General features: G+C 40.3%; 1 pseudogene; it reads left to right on the forward strand.

The window, feature by feature from the left end:
- The first annotated feature begins 4,112 nt into the window (after nt 1-4,112).
- Nucleotides 4,113-7,158, forward strand: LOC126622384 (uncharacterized; annotated as a pseudogene).
- Nucleotides 7,159-7,902: the final 744 nt, after the last annotated feature.

The following is a 7,902-nucleotide window of genomic DNA, read 5'->3' on the forward strand; positions in this document are numbered from 1 at the left end:
AATTTTATTGTGAATGGTTGTTGGATTCCCCCACCTACTTTACATTCATGGCTAGCGCCCATTTGGGATATTTCTTCTATTGGGCTTCCTTCAAAGTATGGGATTGATGACAAAATGGTTTGGTTGTCTGCTTCAAATGGTGACATTTCTTTATTTTTGGCTTATGATTTTAAGCGTAATAAACAACCAGTGGTTTAATGGGATCGATGGGTTTGGCAATCTTGCTTTTGCCCTCGTAATTCGGTTACATTGTGGAAGTATTTATATGGTAAGATGTTAACTGATGATCTCTTGTAGCAAAGAGGTTTTGCTATAGCATCTATGTGCTCTCTTTGTTGTGAAGGTATGGAAACTGCTTCACATATTTTCCTTGAGTGCTCTTTTGCACGTCAAATTTGGTCTATTGTTTTGGAATTATTCAGAGTTCAATATTTATTTCAAGATATTTTTAGCTTTTTCCATTATCCTTTACAACAAGGTTTTGGTACCTAAGTGCAACTGCTTTGGTGGGGTATGATTGGAGTTGGTTTTTATTCTATTTGGCATGCTCGCAACGCTGTTCGTTTTCATGAGGAGGTTGTTTCCATTGATTATGTTGTAAGGTCTATTAAATGTCAACTCCTTGAAATTGATTCTTTCAATACCGGCTGTATGAAGAATTATGTGAAAGAGCTTTGCATTCTTCATTATATTGGTGTTTGTGGACGTCCTGCTAAGGCTCCAAAAATCATTGAGGTGTCGTGGCGCCCGCCTTCTCAGTCTTGGATCAAAGTGAATACTGATGGTGCTGCAAGAGGTTCCCCTGGTGTGGCTGCATTTAGTGGTATCTTTCGAGATTTTACAAGTAATTATCTTGGTTGTTTTATGGGTTTAATAGGCTTGACTTCTTTTTTGGATGCCGAACTACGCGTTATTATTCATGATGTATCTTTAGCTTGGGATAAAGGTTGGCATTCATTATGGATTGAATGTGACTCCTCACTGTTTGTTCATCTTCTTTCTTCATCCTCACCTTCCTTGACATCTATCCCTTGGAGGCTTTTGGTCAGTTGGCATAACTGTCAAGTTTTACTATCCTCCATGCAGGTTCAGATTTATCATATTTTTAGAGAGGGTAATCAAGTTGCTGATTGTTTGGCCAATTATGCTGTTGATCACCCCGGTGTCCATTGGTGGGATTCATGCCCTCCTTGTGCTGCAACTGCTTATTCTCACAACCTTTCTAAGCTTCCTTGTTATAGGTTTTGTTGATAGATGTTTTGAATTGTTGTTATGAATTCTTTAATGGTTTGGGTTTGGCCTCATGTCCCCCCCTAACATATTACATTTTTCTTGTTTATCAATAAATTCTCCTCAAAGTTTCTTCCCATGATAGCAATGCTGAAGTGGGATGGACTTTGCAGCCAAATTTTAAAAAAATATAAAAAAAAGATAGAGAAGTAGCCGAGAAAGTTTGAGAGTAAGAGCCTCACAAGGAGGAGAGATTTTTCAGTGTGATTGGGACACGTGGTGGTACACCACATGTCACTATACAAATGGTGGAATATGTGTGCTAAAAAGTTAATAACTTAAAAAATAAAATTTCCCACTATTCTTATTAAAACGCATGGTGTACCACTTGTATTCCAGTCATAACTAAAAATTTCTCCACGAAGAGAGAAATGAGAGAATATAGGGAAAACGAGAGAGAGAGAGTGGGACCAAAAACTTTTCCTCCACCATAGTGTACGAATCATTAACCTTTGGAATTTCAGAGCGACTTGAAGAGATAAAGAAGGAGGACTAGCCTCTTGAACTTGAGAAACAACTTGAATTGAGTCATTAGCATTACATCTCTCAGAGAGCACAAGAGAACAGTTTAATTGAATACCTATAAGGGGAGTATCCATCGGAGTATCAGAAACATGGTCACAAGTTGTATCATTATCATCAACTAAACCTTCCACAAAATGTGAAGGAGAAGCATCATCCAAACCTCTCGCACTAGAGAGGGAGTTCGTACTAACCAAACCAGCCTTAGCCAATTGACTAACCACATGATCATGAGAAGCTGGAGTTTCTGAAACGTATGCAGAGGTTGTCCCATTATTTTCTAAACCATCCACAACATGTATGGGTGAAACATCACCATCATCCAAACCTCGCACACTCGAGTTGGACACATTATTAACACGAACTTTACCTTCCGGTTAATTGCCGATATCAGTTTAATGTTATCCTGATTGTTCTCATTGCGCTTCACTATTCATGATCTTGCACCTTCCTTCTCAACCACATGCCCACACTTATCCCTTGCAGCAACACAACAAGTAGCAGGCAGATGCCTAATATTTCCACAAACAGAGCAAAAATCAGGAAGTTTTTCATATATTATTTCCACAAATAAAACCTCTCCACTATCACGTTTAACCATAAGTGAAGTGGGAGGCTTTTTAGAAAGTTCAATATCCACTAATATTCTAGCATACAAACCAAAATTCACAGAAGTTGTCGCCCTGTCCAATTGGATTGGTACTCCAACTCCCCGAGCAATTTCCATTAAGGTTTGAAGTTCCCAATATTCCAATCCCAAATCATATAGACGAATCCAAACTTGTGCATGGGTCGACTTCTGTTTGGAGGGTGAGAAATTTGGAGACCATTGAGAAATTCTAAATAATCCAGGATTAAGATTGAGTGTACTAACTGCCCAAACTTGTCTCATGTCCTCGACGTGGTCAAAACGCAGAGAGAAAAAACCTTTCCCCAAAGGGATTAAACGCCAAGCCTTAAAACCCCATATGGTCTCAAGCTTATTTCTAAGAGCAACCATTTGAATTGGTGTAGAACCCTTGGGTAAAAGCACACGACCAATCAAAGATTGTTTACAACGATCCAAGCCCTTGGAAAAAGCATCTTCAGAAATCTTTACTGATACATAGCCACCATTTTCACATGGAATGGGGAGTTAAGATAAAGAAACCACGGGTTGTTTGAGCAATTGGGCAAACGATTGCTCGGAAGGAGCGGGTTTCTCAGTGGCAACATCTGGATCGTTGCCTTAAAAACTCCAAGGAACAATAGGCAAACGAGGACCAGAGTGGAGATTTGGTGCAGCCGTCATAGTGGCAGCCGCAAAACCCTAGCATAGCGCTATTTTTTCATCCACTTTCTCCTACTCGCTACTTCTCTATCTCATTCTCTACAAACAGAGAACGTACCACCACCACCACTCGCCGTTCTGGCGAGCTCCTTCGCCGCCACCACCACCCCCTTAAGACCTTCCTAGTCACGATCTCGAACCCAGACCAAGGCCGTAGAACTCCACAGTGGCAGAGTCCATTGTTCATTTCCTTCCCCCGATGAACTCCACCGATCTTCCATCATCGTCGACGAGGTTAGCCTTGGGACACCTTCTGTTTTCTTCATTTCGTTGTATAGGATCAGATTTATGCCACGAATGGTTGATGTGGTGACGTAGGGATGCAGATGTAACTCCGGGAAGGCTTTCCCAGTTTTCACGAGAGAACCCGAGACTTGCAGGCCGTTTTCCGACCAACTCCGGCCATGACACAGCTTCATATTGGTATGAACCTTGTTTGTACCATACTTGACCAATCCCGAAACTACTGAGCACCGGTCAACGTTATACCATCAAGGACCCATAAGAGTTTTCCTCCAACCAGGAGGCCAATCACAGCGCGACACGTGTCGACATCAGAAGCCAATTATATCGTGACACGTGTGAATATCAGAAGCCAATCACAACACGACACGTGTCAATGTCAGAATGAAACTAGAAACTCTCTTCTATAAATAGAGATCATTCTCTCACAATATTTCCTAATGTCATTTGTACTAAATCATTCACTGTACTCACAAAAGGAGAGCTTGAACCTATGTACTTGTGTAAACCCTTCACAATTAATGAGAACTTCTCTACTCCGTGGACATAGCTAATCTAGGTGAACCATGTACATCTAGTGTTTTGCTTCTCTGTCTCCATCAATTTACATACGTATCCACACTAATGACCGAAGCAATCTAGCGAAGGTTACAAACTTTACACTTTTTGTTGTACCAAAGTCCTCACTGATTTTGTGCATCAACAAACCTCTTTCTCATTCTTCCCTACGCTATATTGGACTTCGTGTGCAGCTCGGTGCTTAGATTTAATACTCGAAGATTTTGGTAATGTTGAGTGGATAAATACGGTCATTATTGAACAAGCAAGATCCATTACAAAGTTTGTGTACAATCGTAGTGCAATGTTGAATATGGTCAGAAGGTCTACTTTTGGCAATGATATAGTAGAACCAGGCGCCACTTGCTTCGCTACTAACTTGGCAACATTAAAACGCCTGGTTGATCTAAAACACTGCTTACAGGTCATGGTTACTTCGTAGGAGTGGATGGACTCCCTATATTCAAAGGAACCGGGGGACTGGAGATGTTGGACCTTATTAGTAATCAGTCATTTTGGTCCTCATGCATCTTGATTGTTCGTCGGACGGATACTCTCGTGCGAGTTTTGAGAATGGTTGGTAGTGAGAAGAGGCCTGCAATGGGATACGTGTATGCTGGAATGTATCGGGCAAAAGAAACAATTAAGAAAGAACTCGTTAAGAGGGAGGAGTACATGGTATACTGGATGAATATCATAGATCAACGATGGGAACAACTGTGGCATTCTCCTCTTCATGCTGCAGGCTTCTACCTTAACCCCAAAATATTTACAGTATCGAAGGAGATATGCATAGTGATATTGTCTCGGGTACGTTTGATTGCATCGAGAGATTGGTTCCTGATACAAATGTCCAAGATAAAATCGTCAAAGAGCTAAATTTGTACAAGAGTGCTGCTGGAGATTTTCGGAGGAAGATGGCAATTAGGGCTAGAGACACTCTGCTTCCTGGTAAGGGACTAATCTTTCAATTGTTTTGTTATTTCTAACTTCTGTGTCATGACTGAGCTAGCAATGCCTTAAGTACTAGCACATCCGAATAAGCCATTCGATATGCATTCGTGCATATGCTAAGTCAGATAAATATTGTTGTTCCAATTCAAGTGGTATTTAGTAATTTATAAGCATTTTTATGTATTAGATCAACTCCAGCCTTCGATTTTGTTTAATCCCGGTAAAGATGGAAGCTTTTTGATCTTTTGGGTGTATTTGGTGTAACTATGACGCTGAAATTACCTTTCTAGGAAGAAACGGAACATTTCATCGTTGTATTTTGTTTTTCGTATTTGAATCTCTTTCTCACACTTAATTTTATCCACAATGTACTTCTCTTAGCTGAATGGTGGTCAACATATGGAGGAGGTTGCCCAAATTTGACAAGCTTGGCTATCCGAATTCTCAGTCAAACTTGCAGTTCGATTGGCTACAGGCGAAATGAGATTCCTTTTGGGAAAGCACACAGCACAAGGAACTGCCTTGAGCGTCAACGTATCAGTGACCTCGTCTTTGTTCGTTATAACTTGCGACTGAAACAAATGTAAGCACAAAGCAATACTGTATGGAATTAGTAATAGCTGTTTAAATACAATGGGGAGAAATTCCTTTCCTTTTGCTAATAATAATTTTTGTTTTCGCGCAGGGTTGGTAAGAACATCGGACAAGATGTTATAGATCCCATATCATTTAAAAACATTAGCATGACCGAAGACTGGGTTACCGGGAAGGACATGTGCTTAGATGACAATGGGAGTTCCGACTGGATGGAACTCGATTCAAACTCTGCAAGCACAATGCTTCTAGGGCCATCAAATGATGATGCCAATGACTTGGGCTCTGGTAATTTTATACTCGGATGTGGATACATGCTAAAAACCAAATTGAGCTTTGTTCTTAATCACATTGTACACTGATTAACCTTGGTCGATATATGCAGGGTTTGACGATTATGAGATCTTCAGTAAAGCAAAAGACGGTGAAGAGGAAAATGTTGAATACAGCGTAGAAAATCGTTAGAGCCTTATCACGAGTCAGTTATCGACATCAAGGACCTGTGGTTCCGAATCATCGCCTTGTTCTTTGCAACCGAGCAGAGGAAGATGTAGGGAAGTAGATGTCCACAAAGGTAGTTTTCAATTTGGAGAGCAGTGCATTGCATTGTAGGTGATAATTAGAAGCAGATAGTTTGTAGCAATTAAAATGTTGTTAGAAAGATATAATTTTCCATTTTAGTCCTCATCCAGTGACTTGTTATCACAGATGAAATGTAAAAGTATTAGGAAATAGGGAGATGAAATTGTTCACTCTAATCTTGGGTAAATTTAAAAATTAGAGTAAAATATAGACTTGGTTCCTGAACTTGGACATTAGTTTAGAATTCGTCCTCGAATTTAAAATTCGTTAATTAGAGTTTTTGATTGTAACAACGACTTGGATTCTCAGTTTGGAGGAACTGCAAGTGGTGTATTTGGTCCGCAAACAGGGAGTTCTCAGTTTGGAGGAACTTCAACTGGTGGATTTGGCACGCAAACAGCAATTGGCGGGCAAACTGGGAGTTCTATCTTCAAAGGAACTTCAACTGGTGCATTTGGCCCGCAAACAAGCAGTAGAACGTCAACCGGTGTATTTGGCTCGCAAACAAGGAGTGGAACTTCAACTGGTGCATTTGGCTCGTTAACAAGGAGTGGAACTTCAACTGGAGCTTAATCAACAATATTTAGGAGCACAGCTGCATTTATGGACCAACAATGCGGGAGCAGTATGGTGGCTGTGCCATATATTGCAACTCGTGAATCTGATGATGGCGGGAAATTGGTGTCTATATCAGCAATGCCAGCACACAAGGAAAAAAGTCACAAAGAACTCCGCTGGGAGGCTTCTGAAAAATTGTTGTCGATATCAGCAATGCCAGGATATGAAGAAAAAAGTCACGAGCAAATCCGTTGGGAGTATTATCATCAATTGGGATATAAAGGCGCTTCTTCAGTTTTTGGACAAACCTCATCTCCATCGATCTCTAATCCGTCAAGCTTTGCTCCAGCTTCTACAAATACAACTTCCACATTCAATCTACCTCCATTGATCTCTAATCCGTCAAGCTTTCACAGATGATGAAATGTGAAAGTATTCAAAAATATAAAAAGATGAATTTGTTTACTTTTATCTTGGGTAAATATTTAATCTTAGACTAGTTTTATATGTTCTAATGTTTCAGGAAATTACGTGTGCAAGCTCTTCTCATACTTTTTATGTTCTATTTTATTTATTTGTATTCTTTTGTATTATCACTGAAATTGAGGGAAGTGGCAATCTAACACATAACCTCGAACGCGAATCGAATATAGAACCACGTCATCGACGTCAAGTAAGATATAATCAACAAGGTGTGTCACAAAAATCAAGTTTACATCAACATAGAAATACAAAAGAAAAAACAAACAGGCAAAATACAAAAGGGAATGAAAGGGGATTGTCACTCTATATCAGAAAAACTTGGGGGTAGCCAGAAATTTTCCACCTTGCCTGTATTTCTAACCTGACGTAAGAGGTAGAGACAGGCTAATAAATCCATCGTTATGCGCTAGAATCCCTGTTAGCTTGGGTACCTGCAACTACCACACTACCACCACCTCTACGACTATCAGATACCGAGGGGGTGAGCTAGACCCACCTTCAAATTCAACGGAAAATGATCATCTCTGGATCCCTTCAACCTAATCCAACTGACCGAGTGATCCGGACCATTGAAATTTAATCCTACGGCTACAAACAAGGAGGCCCATTAAAAGTTATAATAACTTTAGCCGTTAGATTAAATTTCAACGACCCGAATCCCCTGGTCATGTAGATTAGGTGGAAGCGATCCGGAGAGGATCCCTTTCGAAATTCAACATCCGCATCATCACAAGACCAAGCACTCACCTTTTTCAAAACATGATGATGTGGGATAAGCAAGGTTCTAA

This window comes from Malus sylvestris, chromosome 1 (genome assembly GCF_916048215.2).
Source record: "Malus sylvestris chromosome 1, drMalSylv7.2, whole genome shotgun sequence".
Taxonomy (NCBI): domain Eukaryota; kingdom Viridiplantae; phylum Streptophyta; class Magnoliopsida; order Rosales; family Rosaceae; genus Malus; species Malus sylvestris.